A 14,683-nucleotide genomic window follows, 5' to 3' on the forward strand; every position below is an offset into this window, starting at 1 on the left:
AGGAAGGAAGGAAGGAAGGAAGGAAGGAAGGAAGGAAGGAAGGAAGGGAAGTGACCTGGAGGTTGGTAGTCAACAGTTACCAGGATTTTGATTGGGTGGTAGATATGAATAGAATGAACTTCAAAGGCAGAGAGGTTACTTGGTGATGTAAGTAGGGGGAAAATCTACCTAGAATTGGCAAAGGGGAGTGATGAGGCCTCCACCTTTGGCCAGTGAACCAAGGGGAATAAGTAAAGGTGCAACCAATACTGCAAAGCATGGCCAGGCAGGCTTTTTCACCAAGGGGGGGGGGGGCAAGTTTCAGTAATAGCTAGAAGATGGAAGGAGTAGGAAAGGAAAAGATTTAGGATGAAGACAAATTTTTCCCTATGAAACAGGCATTCCATCGGGCACAGTAGAAGGACTTGGTGGTATTTGGTTAAAACTTTGGCATGGAAATATTGGAGGACGGAGAAATAGAAGTCAGAAAGCAGAGTAAGGGCTCAGAATCATTAGAACCTGAAGGGTATGATGATAAGACTAGGTGTGAAAAGGTTCATTGCTGAGCATCTGAAAAGAGGCTAGAGATCAAGGCTGGAGGTAGGTTTAGTAATGAAATAGAAGGCCTAAAGTTAGAAAGTCAGATGGGAGGGCTTGATTGATGACTCCTCTTCCCTCCTAAGGGTGGATATTGTTCTGGGAACCCTATCTCATAATACTGCTGGGGTTTTATGTCCTTTTCTGTTTCAACTAAATGCTTTTTACTGAATCTATGCTTTTATTTCCCCAAGATTCATATGAATGTGGAGATTAATGTGTATCCAGACCCAGTTCCCATTTTTACAATGTTATATTGACTCAACCTACATGGCAGTATATTTGCCAGAAAATATCCCACTACAATTGAGGAGAAGTGCCATTTGGCATGCCCTTTTTCAATTACAATCTTTGCTCTTTCACTGAGTATGAGGTGAAACCTCAGTTATTTTGATTTGCATTTCTCTTATTTTAGTCATTTAAAATATTGGTCTGTATAGTTGATATATGGTTGATAGTTTGAAACTTTTGGCAACTGTTTATATACCTTGACCACTTATCTCTTGGATAATCTCTTTTGGTCTTAAATATTCGTGTTAGTTCTGTGTATAATGGTGTGTCAGACTTATATTTGGTACAAAGTTTTTTTGTGGTATTTATTTATTTATCCATTTATTTATTTGTTCATTTTCGTTTATTTTGCCAATGTAATTTGACTTCCACTCAAGCCAGTTAAAGAAATGCTATGAATGGAAGAGACTGACTTTCCATGGATAAAACAGTCAAGAAATTGACAATCACAAAAAAAAAAAAACCAAACTTACTGTGATTTGAGCAAAACACCCATTGGAGGAGCCAGGAGAGACACCTGGAGGAAGAAGGTACTTGGTGATGTAAGTAGGGGGAGCATCTACCTAGAAGTGGCAATGGGGAATGATGAGGCCTCCACCTTTGGCCAGTGAACCAAAGGGAATGTGTAAAGGTGCAGCCACTACTGGAGGGATTTCTAGAACTGAAGATCAAGTCTGCCAACTTCATTATTTCTCTTTGCACCGGCCTTCTGCTTGTATCTCTTCTCCTCTGAGGGTCGCGGAGATGTAGCCTCAACTTAAGTAGAACGCCGTGTGACCTATTGGTCATGAAATACACAAGATTTTTGAACAGGTCAGTGGAGCACAGTCCAAAACAAGGCTCCTCTAAGTGTTTTCTTGGAGGAATCAAATCTTTTTTTTTTTTTATTCTGATCCAAGAAATTCAACCTTCAGCTCCTAAAAAGCTGGGATGAGGCAATGGTTTGCATTTCCTAAAGAACTGAATTTACCCTGACCGATAGTATTCAAGAAAGGTCTCCTCGATGCAGCCCTGGATTCTACACTGAAAGTCGTCCCAGAGGTGGTTCAAACCTACAATATTCAAGATTCTGTAAGATTCTCCTGTATTTTGTCTCCAAACCACACGAACCGGACCTGAGGACAATCACGTAGCACAGCAGTGATAGAAGACGCTGTAAAATTTCCCCCCTGGGCTTTTTAAAGGGCATCCTTTCTGCTAGTTCTCTTCAGACGCAATACCATTTTTGTTTTGTTTTCAATACTATCCTTATTTTTCATGATGATGTTCCCTTTCTCCCTCTCCCTCTCCTTCCCTCTACGGAGAGAGCACTTGTCCACATCTGCTTTGTCTACCCTATCTCTACACCACGCGCTTCAGCCTCCTTTCCTCCTCTTTTCACCTGCTGAGAGGGGGTTTAAACTCCGACAAGGAGATTAAACTCATTTGGAATCTCATACTACCCACTGCGGTAGAGATTCTGTTCTTGTGATTTAAGGTATCTGTTAGTTCTAGTCACTCATAGCCCAGTTGGATTTCCAGGGTGATCAAAATCATTCCTTAAAACGAAAAAATAAATAATTGGAAAAGGGTATGAGGTGGCAAGTAATTAGGACACGGGGTGGGGATGGGGAAAAAGGAAGGCGGGAAAAGCAGTTTGGGAAGAAAAATGGATAAACCCAGGTTTTCCAGGAGCCCCATTCAAAGATTTTCCCGGAAAGGTGAAGGGAGCAGAGAATTCGTGTCAGAAAGACTAAGGGGATGGTGCTGCGGGAATTACTAGTGAGCTTGTTGTTTGCAGGGAGAAATGAAGTTAGACGCCTCTGGAGTGTCTGGAGTGTTAAACATTCCCGCAATAGCCAGAGGAAATAGAAAATATGCTGTATTTTCCGGCCAAGTATCCTAAATGACCTTCATTATTAAAAAGAATGCAGGAAATTTTAGCACTGCCTGGCATGGCACCTTTGAAATAGGGCATATGCTAGTATGGTGTAGGGCACCCTTCGATAGCTCAGTTGGTAGAGCGGAGGACTGTAGAGGTTACTAATTACCTGAGAAATCCTTAGGTCGCTGGTTCGACTCCGGCTCGAAGGAGGTGTTTCAGTTTTGGGTAAATTAGCGCCATCACACAGATAATGTACTCAGAAAGAGAAGTCACCTAAATCCAATTCACCCACAAGTCAAAACAGCACCCCGTGAAGTGACTGGTCTTCTTCGAAAACGGACAAACAACAAATGAATTTCTGCTCAAGTCAGATGAAATGCACCCTCACTAGAACTGGACTTTTGAACAGTAGTCAAAAGCTCCGCCTATATCCAGTAACTTGGAAAGAAATCTGAAGCCAGATACTCTTTTCCATGACCGTCTTGTGGAGAAGAATCGAAGAGTACCAATCACTTCTGTATGGGACTAATAAAATTTGGTGAATAGAATAGTATTAAACTGAATATAACCCAATTGGGTATCAGCCTTGATCAATGTCATCAAAAGACACCGAAGTGAGTTATATTGAAGTATGCTTCCCGGAGTTTGAGTGGCAAAGTGAACGAAGCAGGGTTGATTTTTTAAAGATGATTGAGTAGGCTGTTCGGAAGTGCAGTGGATTGAATGCTGGACCTGGAGTCAGAAACACGTGACTTCATTTGCTTTTCAGACGATTTACTATCTTCTGTGATCATGAACAAATTACTTAATCTAAATATTTTCCCCCTGCAAAACAGGGGTAATGATGCCTACATTACAGGGTTGTTATGAGAATCAAATGATTCAATATTTGTAAAGTACTCACGCCAATGTTTGGCAATTCATATACTCACATAGTGCTCAATAAATATTTGTTTTTTTTCTACTGATGGATATTTTATTTATGTCCTCTGCTCCACCAATTTTTTTTGTCACAATAAAAATCAAAATTTTCCCCATGTCAGTGATATTTTTCCTTCTTTAAAACACCTTAAGAACCCATCCTTACTCATGGCTAATCTGTGAACTGCAACAGAGACTTCCTTTGCGTTGCAGTAAATTAATTTGTCTTTGTTAAAGTCAAAAAGGAATAAAAAGGAGGGGAGGGGAGAAGGAAAAGACAAGAAAAGAAGGAAGAATTGAAAGAAAGGGGGAAGAGAGGAAGAATTAGTTAAAGGACATGATTTGGCACTAAGATCTCCAAGTTGTAATCTGGCCTTGGCTTTGAAGAGAAATTGTAAGGATTGGATTCCCTTGAGTATGACTGGGGCTGTTCTAGTGTCCTGATGCATCCCTTTCATGATGAAGTGGGCTAATTAATGGGCATTGCATCTGAGCTGGTTTGCATGGAAATGAGACTTGAGAAAATAGAGATATAAAAATTGTCCTGACTGGTTCAGACTTAGGGTCAACCAATACAGGACTTTGACTCCAGGAAAGAAATGAGGATATAGAGGACTAAATATATAAAGTCTGGTCCAATGAAAAAGTAATAATCATAGTGCTGACTTAAAGGGGATCAATGGCCACCAGAATTACAAGAAATTCCTTCAAAAGTGGGGAAACTCAGAGACTTGTGAGCCATCTTTTGCCCTGGCTGCTAACATATAGGTAGATAATGTAGCACATATTCAGAACTTTAAATAGAGGAAGAAACGTGAGCTATATCTAACTGACAGAGGATCATGAAAGCTAAGAGCCTGCAAAGGAACTTCATGGGAAGATGTTAGAGGTAAAGGGAGTTAAATTCCTGGTTTTGACCTGGATACCATTTCTAGTTTGCAAGTGCCTGAGCTTGCATACTGGGAAGCTGGATATTCTTTTATTCAATTACCATTTATGAAGAACCTACTCTGGGCTAGGTTCTGGAAATACAGAGACAAAAGAAAAGTTCCCTGTTTTAAAGAAGTGTGCTTTCTATGTCAATGTCACACTACTTCTAAAATCAGTAGTTCTGATCTCTGGACTTGAAGCTTTTTGAAGTTCTCACCAGTAGTTTATTCTGGAGTCCAAGGATATCAAGAACCTTATGAAAGAGCAAGGATGACTCAGCTCACTTAGCATCAGAAAGCATTCTTTGTGTGAGACTTGAAAAGCACGTTGGGAGCCTCCCCTAGGATAAAGAACCAGGGTTAAATACTAGTTCTCACAGCTAGCTGCTCACTTATTGTCCCAAGTGATTCTCTCTCCCTCTCAAAGGTCTCCATGTAAGTCACAGTTAGTCCTGTTTACAATGTCCAGGGTCAATGATGACTGTAGTCTGGGAAGATGGGGAGCATATGAGTTGTGGAGAGACATGGAAAGAAAAAAGACTTGTTTCCAGTCCCTCACACTCCAGTGTGTATCCAGGCTTTGGAGGAATCATAAAATGTGGTAGTGGTGTAGGAGAGTAGATTCCCCACCCTTCTATCTTGTCTATCAACAAGTATACTTAGGCAGGCAGTGGGAAAAGTACCCAACTTGGAGTCATAAAGAAATGAGTTGTAATGGATAAATCACTTAATCTTTCTGAGCCTCAGTTTCCTTACAGAAGTGGTGATATGGGTAATACTGTCTGTGACCCTTGCCTTAAAAGTGTGTTTGTTTATTATTTGTGAGAATTAAAAGAGAAAAGGTGTGTAAAGCCTTTGCAAACCTCCATCACTTTCCCAGGGAGCAGACATAGAGATAAAATCACAGATGTGTAAATCATTGAAGGAAGGAAGGATCAGAACAAGGAAGGTGGTATCCTTACTGCACCGGCACCACTACATCATATTTGTTCATAATAGGTAAATATACATCTTGTACATTTGGTTCTAATTAGTAAATTTTAGAAAGGTCATTGAAGGGATGGAGTGGATCCAGAGGAGGGCTCCCAAGTTGGTGAGGGCAATGAAGGCTGTGCCTCAAGGTGGGTTGAAGGAAGTTGAGACAGGAAATCAACTCTAGGGCATAGCTCCAGTCCTCTCCACACTTAAAGAAGATAATGTAGATTTCTGCTCCAGTGAGAACTACTAACAACTACATTACTACTTAAAACCTTCCACCCTCACTCTGGTCAGATAGGTCTGGTTAAATAACTCTCCACTTTCACTCTTGTCCCTCTTCTCCTTCCCTCCAGGCACAAAACATTTGTGGTCTCTACGAAGGTGAATAGTGTTCTCAGACTTCTTTCATAAGTCTTCACAAAAATTGCTGTCCTTCCTAAAAGTCAGAATCTAAACGTCCCCAAAGTCTCAAACTCGACTTTACCAGGTGAGCTGTCGAAGGTCAAGAAGAAGAATGAGTCAAAGAAGGAGGGGTTAACAAGTAAATGGGTACTGGCAACAACTTCAGAAGGAAGAGGAGAACGGAAAAAACAGACCAGAGAATAGGCAAGTGAGACGGCCTTGTTAACAATGATGCGTCTCTGGGAGAACACTTTCAGTGGAGGGGTGGGGAACAGAGATAGTCTGCTAGACATCCAGGAGAAAAGGGTTAGGGTTAGGGAGGAAACGGACGCATCCGTTTTAGACTTTTCCAAGACATTTAGTATTGAAGGCCAAAGAGAAAGCTAGATGGCGGTACAAAGGTCAGGGGGAGGGTTTTTAAAAATAGGATTGGGGAGACCCGTATATGTTTTTGGGATTCCGGCAAGGACCCAGAAGTGGAAGATGCTTCAGAGGCCGACCGACAAAGACAAAGAGAGAAAGACAGAGGAGGGAAGAGAGAATGTGAGAAGAGAAAAGACGAAGGGAGGGAGAGGAACAGGGATTTAGAAGAAGAGAGAGAAAGAAAGAGGAAAAGGAGAGGGGAGGGAGGAGGTAAAAAGAGAAATGGAATTATTGGTTCAGGTAAGAGGACTTCCTTCATGAGGAGTCCCTCGACCAACTTCTGTGACTGGAAAGGGTAGAATGCTTATTTAATGATATTAATGTTTCCTCCCCGAGGAATGGTATGATGAGAATTCACGCCACAGCTCCTTACTCATCTCCAGGAAGTAAAGAATTAAGCCATGTGCTCTAGTGTGAGACCACTGTCTACTCATACGATCTCAGAATTTTATGCCATGTTACTCAGAGCAGCACATACATCCTACCTGGACACCACTCCCACCTCCACCCTCGCCAAGAGACTCCGCACCAACCCCATAACCCATACCAACTAAGACGAAAACAAAGCTACCAAGTTCCAGTATAGTGATTAGAAGTATAAGTAGGGAGCGGACAGGGAGAGGAATATGATCAGTTACAGTCCAAAAAGGGAAAGAATGGAGGCCCAAGAAGAGCCTCGCATGTTTGTTTACCAATTTGTGAGTATGTGTGGTAATGTATCAATCTATTCATGTCCATCCTGGGAGCTTCAGTAATAACTGAGACAGGTGTCCCCAAGTTGGAAAACCTATACTGGAGAACAGTGATCACAATCGTTGACCAAATGAAAAACATTAGGGCTCGTCCGGGATTTGAACCCGGGACCTCTCGCACCCAAAGCGAGAATCATACCCCTAGACCAACGAGCCATATGAACTACCAGTGCCTTTCAGCCTTAAATATTTTAACAAACAGGTGACCTATTGTTTTGGGGGGGGATTTTTGCTTCAAGAAGTCGCCTGGCCAGATAAAAGCTTCCTAAAATTGTTCTTCCGTTCCCCTCCTCCCCCCCACCCCAACCTCCTTGAACATACACCACATGCTTTTCACCATCTCTGCCACTCAAGAAAGGACACAAATGAACACTCCAATCTCCTGCATCCACAGACAAGGAGATCTTGGGCAGTTTTAGTCCGTCTTCTCCAACCTTCGCGCACCTAACAATACCTGTACCGGAAACACGCTTTATAGCAAAAAACCAGTTGCACCCACCCTAAACCCAGGGACAGCCAAGTTTGCAGGTTTCTCAACCATCTCTACTGAAATCCCCGTTCATCACTAAGGCTTCATTTATTTTTTAAAATTTTTATATAGAAATATTTACTTAATTTTTTTTTTACAGCAAAGACCATACTGTAAAAAAAAATGAAAAGAGAAGAAAGAAAAGATTAAACATTAACAAAAAAAAAAAGAAAATGCTAATGGCCAACCTGTTGTCTCTATGTAAGTGCATCAGTAGCTAATACCAAAGTATCAACCTGACTGAGCACAGAACCAACCATTCAGACCCTGAATATAGGCATAGCCAGTACTGAGCGAGTCAAAGCCCAAGACAGTCATACAGAGGAAAGAAAGTCATGCCAGTCAGAAACACTGGTTGGTTGTAGTACGAGATCCATCCCTCACGGACAGTACGGAAAGGCTCTGATATCTGGGAACCACAACCATACTCTTCATTCTCAAATTAATATTTCTAGGGATCTTTTTCACTCATCAGATAGGATTTCTTCTGGGTTTTTGACAGTATCTTTCTGTAAATTCTAGGTCCTTTCTGGACACTTCAGTCTGGATAAGAAAACTTTGTCTAGCTCCGGCCAAGTCTTACCTAGCAAACGTTCTGAGTTAGAGAAGCAGACAAACCACCGGGGAGAAAGGAAACCTAGTTCAGTTGTTGCAGGGGAGGTTGCCACGTGAAAACGATGGTCAGTTCCCCAAGTGAACCTTATCTTATAAACGTAGTCGGTTCCTGATTGATTTCTAATTTGTGTAACGCTTTTCTTTTTGGCTTTCCACGCTCCACACTACCGTGGATTCTATCTGAGAGTACAAGGAAGCTAATGGACCCAGCCTTCTGTACTTGCACCGCGGAGTCAAGCAAAACTTGAAATAGCAGGTGGATTCTTAATAAGAAAGGGTAGAAAAATCCAACTTTTCCTTGAGTCCTGCGGTGAGTAACTTCTGTCATATAGGCTCTATAGCTCAGGGGTTAGAGCACTGGTCTTGTAAACCAGGGGTCGCGAGTTCGAATCTCGCTAGGGCCTTGCGTTTAGTTGTTTTCACTTTCATTCCCACTTCCCATAGGAACTCAAATCCACCTCAAGTCTTACCCCTATAATTTGCACTGCTCTTCTACGCAAATGTCTTTACCTGAAGTAAAGTGATATTTCTATAGCTTTTTGAAACGAGATGATAGTCTCCCTGTACTCTGCCTTAGTCGATTTTCTAGGGTACTGTCTTCCTATTTGTGTACTACTTCATAGAAAGTATTTTCAAAAGCTGGACGCTGTCCAAATGGCAAGGTTTTATCCTTAGAAGACTAGACTTTGCCGAGACATGATAGGTACAGGAAGGCTTATCTCCTGGACCAACGGACCACTATGGCAGCCTAGCTAAAACTCACAACTGCACGGAGCATCAATAGAAAGAAGGGGCACACACTAGTAGAGAGATTCACACTTAGTAAATACGTCTAGCCACCTCTGTCACATAACTCTGTCACTGCTAGGGTCCCTTGTCCTTTAGTAATATCGGTGTCCTCATGCTTTTCCCCCTATGTTTAGCCATTTCCAGTGGTCTTAACCATAGCTCACAATCCTCAGACTGACTCTAGAAAATCTATCCGAGAGTGTCTTAAAGGACAATCAAGGGCATGATGAGTCCTTGACCTGTCACTGGCTAGCTGTCTTCAATTTCCATCAGTGCTGATTAGAGCACTTCTTCGTGCGTAACAAAAGGGTACTAAAGAGTAAGCCTTTCTTTATTCTTCTCGGAGGCACAAATAGCTGTTATCTTTTTAACCTGGCTTCTATTTTCTGTGATTCTATCGACTAGGCTGAAAAGAAATTCATTTATTTGGAATGTCCAGATAAATATACCCCTAACGGTTTATACCACGTTTCCTCTGGAAATTCATTAGTCATTGTGCAACACTATGTTCAGGTCTTTCCACCCCGCCCCCCCACAAGATTGTCACAAATATTTTGGTATATATTGGAACTTTGTTTCTGTCCTTGACTTCCTTGTGTGTTCAGAGTATGCCTGCTAGTGGGATTACTAGGTGAAAGAATAGGGAGGAGTTAGTGACTACTTGTATATTTCCAAACTGTTATCCAAAATGGTGGGACCAATTTATTGCTCCACCAATAGTACATTAAAATGTCTATCTTTCCATGACCTTCTATAATGAGATATTTTCATTTTTATAATGTTCACCAAATTTCTGGATAAAAGGGCAAATGATTTTTAAAAATCACATTTCTATTGTTATTGGTGGTTTGAAGTATACTTTCCCATTGACATTCATAATTAAAAATTTTCTCTTGAAAATTGTCCATATCTTTCGACAACTTATCTACTGTGTATTGTGGATTTTTTTTTTTAATTCACTATATATTTTGGCCAATTAACTTTAATTAATGATACTCAAGGATTTTTCTCTCAACTCACCAGCTTCTCTTATTTCCCTCAATCTTTTTTTTTTCACTGAACTATTGGTTTATTTTTATTCTTGGTTAGTTTTTATTTTGTTTTTCTCAATTACATATAAACAAGAATTTTTCGCATTTTTTGAAAATTTTAGTTCCAGATATTCTTCCTCCTTTCCCTTCCTTGAGAAGACAAATAATTTGACAGATTATACATGTGTAGTCAAGCAAAAATATTTCCAAGAACCCCTCCCCCCAAGGACCCCCCCCAAAAAAATAAAGTTTTTTTTTAAGTTATGCTTCAACCTGCATTCAGACATCAGTTACTTCTCTGGAGGTTGATAACATTTTTCATCATAAGCCCTTCACAATTGTCTTAGATCATTGCATTGCTGAGAATAGCTAAGTCATTCACAATTGATCATCACAAAATATTTTGGTTTCTGTGTAAAATGTTCTCCTGGTACTGCTCACTTCACTTATAATTCATGTCATTCTTGCCTAGGTTTTTCTAAAAGCATCCTGTTCATCATTAGCATGATAGTATTCCATCACAACCATACACCACAACTTGTCCAACCATTCCCCAAATGATGGGCATTCCCTCAATTTCCAGTTCTTTGCTACCACAAGAAGAGCTGTTATATATATATATATATATATACATATACATATATATATACACATACATACATATATATAGATATGTATATACATATATATACATATATATGTGTGTATATATATGTCTTTCCCCTTTTTATTTTTTTCTCTTTGGGGGTACAAACCTAGTAGTGGTATTGGTGGATCAAAGGGTATACACAGTTTTAGAGTCCTTTGAGTATAGTTTCAAATTGCTCTCCAGAATGATTGAATTCATTCACACCTCCATCAAAAATGTGAGTGTCCCTAATTTTCCATGTTCCCTCCAACATTTGTCATTTTCCTTTTCTGTGATGCCTTAAACCCAATTCACTCTGGCTCTCACTGATTAGACAACAATAGGTCCCTGCCCAAGAACAATTTAATGGTTATTTTTGGGGCCTAGATGGCTCCAAGTGACAGTAAATAGTAATTGTTTCTCTTTTGGTCAGAAACTTTGAGGGTCTTCCCCTTGAAATTTGATTAAAGAGGGCCACTCCTTGGCTCACTTCTTAAAGAGCCCTAATCACTGAATGGGCTTTGTCTCAGTCATTAGTACTGGAAAAGACCTTATCTTAAAAAGGACAAGATCTCCCACTGTATCCTGGGCCAACTCCAGTTGTCCTGATTTATATCTGGCCACTGAACTCAGATGGCTCTGGAGGAGAAAGTGAGACTGGTAACTTTGCACAACCCTCCCTCACTTAAATCCCATTCATTTGGATTTAATTTCATTCACCATCTTCCTGATTTCATGGTCCTCTTCACGAAGGAAGGACAAACCACATTCTAGACAGCATAATAAGTATGAGGCAGTGCCTCATAGTTGTTTTAGTTTACATTTTTCTTATCAATGGTGATTTAAAGCATTTTATATGACTATAAATAGCTTTAATTTCTTTTGAAAACTGTCTTCATATTCATTGATCACTTGTCAATTAACTCATGTTCTTATAAATTTGACTCAGAAATTTGCTATTAAAAAAATTTCCCCAGTTCAGAAACTCTTCATCTAATTTTGACTCTAAAAACATTTTAATCGAATATAATCAAAATTATCCATTGTAAATGCCCTCTGTATGTTATGCTTTCTATCTCTTGTTTGTTTATGAACTCTTTCCTTATCCATAAATCTGATAGGTAAAATATTCCTTCCTCCCCTAATTTGTCCATGGTATCATCTTTAATGTCTTTATGTCTAAATCATATACCCATTTTAACCTTATTTTGGCATGTGCAGGGTGAGATGTTGGTCTATGCCTAGCTTCTACCAAACTTCTTTCCAGTTTTCCCCACAAGTTTTGTCAAATGGTGATTTCTTATCCCCAAATCTTAGATCACTGAATTTATCAAACACTAGATTGCTATGGCTATTTACTGCTGTGTATTGTATACCTAATCTATTCCACTGATTCACCACTCTATATTTTATACAGTACCAGATTGTCTTTTGTGATAACTCCTTTGTAATACAGTTTGACATCTGGTACTGCTAGGACACCTTCACATTTCCCCCCCAATGATTCCCTTGGTGTTATTTTTTTTTCTTTTTGGGGGACTGTCTTTTTTTTTTCTTTTTGGAGGGGGGAGGGCAGGGCAATTGGGGTTAAGTGATTTGCCCAAGGTCACACAGTACTGATTAAGTGTCTGAGGTCACATTTGAACTCAGGTCCTCCTGACTCCAGGGCCAGTGGTGCTCTATTCACTGTGACATCTAGCTACCCCTTGGTATTCTTGACCTTTTGTTATTCCAGATGAATTTCACTATTATTTTTTCTAGCTCTCTAAAATAATTTTTGGTAGTTTTGCATGGCACTAGAGAAGCAAATTAATTTAGGTAGAATTGTCATTTTTAATATCTTGGCTAAGCCTACCCACAAGCATTTAACATTTAGTTATATTAATACATAAAAATTAATATTTCCTTAACTATTTAGAAATAACTATGTCCAAAATGTTTTTTTAATTGTGTTCATATAGCTCTTGGTTTGTCTTGGCAGGTAGACTCTCAAATATTTTATATTTTATGCAGTTATTTTAAATGTATTTTCCCTTTCTGTCTCTTCCTGATGAGTTTTGTTGGTGGTATATATAAATGCTGATGACTTATGTGGGTTTATTTTTTATCCTGCAACTTTGCTGAAACGGCTAATTATTTCAACTAGTTTTTTTAGTTCATCCTCTAGGATTATTTAAGTATGCCATCATATCATCTGCAAAGAATGAGCTTTATTTCCTCATTACCTATTCTAATTGCTTCAATTGTTTTCTTGTCTTATTGCTATAGCTAGCATTTCTAGAAGAATGTTGAATAATAGTGGTGAAAATGACCACAGTTCTTTCACCTTTGATCTTATTGGAAAGGCTTCTAGCTTAACCCCATTACAGATAATGTTTGCTGGTGGTTTTAGATAGATACTGCTTATCATTTTAAGAAAAGATCAATTGTTCCTATGCTTTGTCTAATGTTTTTAATAGAAATGTGTCATATTTTGTCAAAAGCTTTTTCTATATCTATTGAGAAAATCACGTGATTTTTGTTGGTTTTGTTATTGATGTGGTCAATTATGATGATAGTATTCCTAATATTGAGCCATCCCTGCATTTCTGGTATAAATTCCTGGTCATAGTGTATGATCTTTTTGATATATTATTGTAATCTTGCTAGTATTTCATTTAATTTTTTTTTTTGCATCAATAGTCATTAGGGCAATTGGTTTATAGTTTTCTTTCTCTGTTTTTACTCTTCCTGTTTTAGGTATCTGTACCATATTTGTGTTGTAAAAAGAATTTGGTAGAACTCCTTATTTGCCTTTTTTTCCCCCAATAGTTTATATAGTGTCAAAATTAATTGTTCTTTAAATTGTGTTGTTGTTGTTGAGCTGTTCAGGTGTGTCTGACTCTTTGTCACCCAGGGATGATGGGATGCCAGGCCCTTCTAACCTTTACTATCTCTCAAATCTGTCCAAGTTCATTGACTTGTTTCCATGATAGGATCTATCCATCTTATCCCCTACCATCCCCCTTTTGTCTACAATTTTTCCCCAAATCAAGCTCTTTTCCAATGAGTCCTGTTATCTCATTATGTGACCAAAGTATTTAAGCTTCAATTTCAGTATTTGGTCTTCCAATGAATAACCTGGATTAATTTCTTTAAGTTTTGACTGATTTTATCTTGCTGTTTAAGGGACTCTCAAAAATCTTCTACAGTACTATCATTTGAAAGCATAATTTCTGCAGGACTCAGCTTTCTTTACAATTCAACTATTACAGTCATACATTGCTACGGAAAAAAAAAAAACAAAACTAAGACATAGCTTTGACTATATGGACCTTTGCCAGCAAGGTGATGTCTCTGTTTTGTTTGTTTGTTTTTTTAAGTAAGCTGTCCAGATTTTCTATAGCCTTCCTTCCAAGGAGAGAGCACCTTTTAATTTTATGGCTTCAATATCCATTTGCATTGATGTTTGAGCCCAAGAATATAAAATCTGACACTGCTTCCATTTCTTCTTCCTCTATTTGCCGGGAAGAGATGGCACCAGTTGCAAGGATCTTAGTTTTTTTTTTCTTTTACATTAAGCTTCAAGCCAGCTTTTACACTCTCCTCTTTCACCCTTATCAAGAGGTTTCTTAATTTCTCTTCATTTTCTGCCATCAGAATGATATAATCTGTGTATCTGAGATTGTTAATATTTCTCCCAGGGACCTTAATTTCAGCTTTTGATTCATTCAGGCTGTTATTTTGCATGATATACTTTGCATATAAGTTAAACAAATAAGGTGGAAATATACAGCCTTGCCATATTACTTTTCCAATCTTAAACCAATCCATAATTAGTTCCAACTGTTGCTTCTTGGCTCATATATAGGTTCCTCAAGAGACAAGTAAGATGATTTAGTACTCCCATCTGTTTGAAGACTTGCCACATTTTGTTGTGATCCACACCATCAAAGGCTTTAATGCTTTAAAAGCA

The 14,683-nt window shown here is 39.0% G+C and overlaps 3 non-coding genes across 3 annotated transcripts; 2 read left to right on the forward strand and 1 right to left on the reverse strand.

Moving 5' to 3' along the window:
- Positions 1–2,846: 2,846 nt before the first annotated feature.
- On the forward strand, positions 2,847–2,940 carry TRNAY-GUA (transfer RNA tyrosine (anticodon GUA)). Its single transcript has 2 exons — positions 2,847–2,883; positions 2,905–2,940. It is a non-coding gene; the product is annotated as a tRNA-Tyr (tRNA).
- Positions 2,941–7,220: 4,280 nt separating this feature from the next.
- On the reverse strand, positions 7,221–7,292 carry TRNAP-UGG (transfer RNA proline (anticodon UGG)). The gene has a single exon. It is a non-coding gene; the product is annotated as a tRNA-Pro (tRNA).
- Positions 7,293–8,611: 1,319 nt separating this feature from the next.
- TRNAT-UGU (transfer RNA threonine (anticodon UGU)) lies at positions 8,612–8,684 on the forward strand. Its single transcript has one exon. It is a non-coding gene; the product is annotated as a tRNA-Thr (tRNA).
- The last annotated feature ends 5,999 nt before the right edge of the window (positions 8,685–14,683 follow it).

This window comes from Petaurus breviceps, unplaced genomic scaffold, assembly GCF_028583685.1.
Source record: "Petaurus breviceps papuanus isolate PSGF00001 unplaced genomic scaffold, PetGlider_PUasm1.0 37, whole genome shotgun sequence".
Classification (NCBI taxonomy): Eukaryota; Metazoa; Chordata; class Mammalia; order Diprotodontia; family Petauridae; genus Petaurus; species Petaurus breviceps.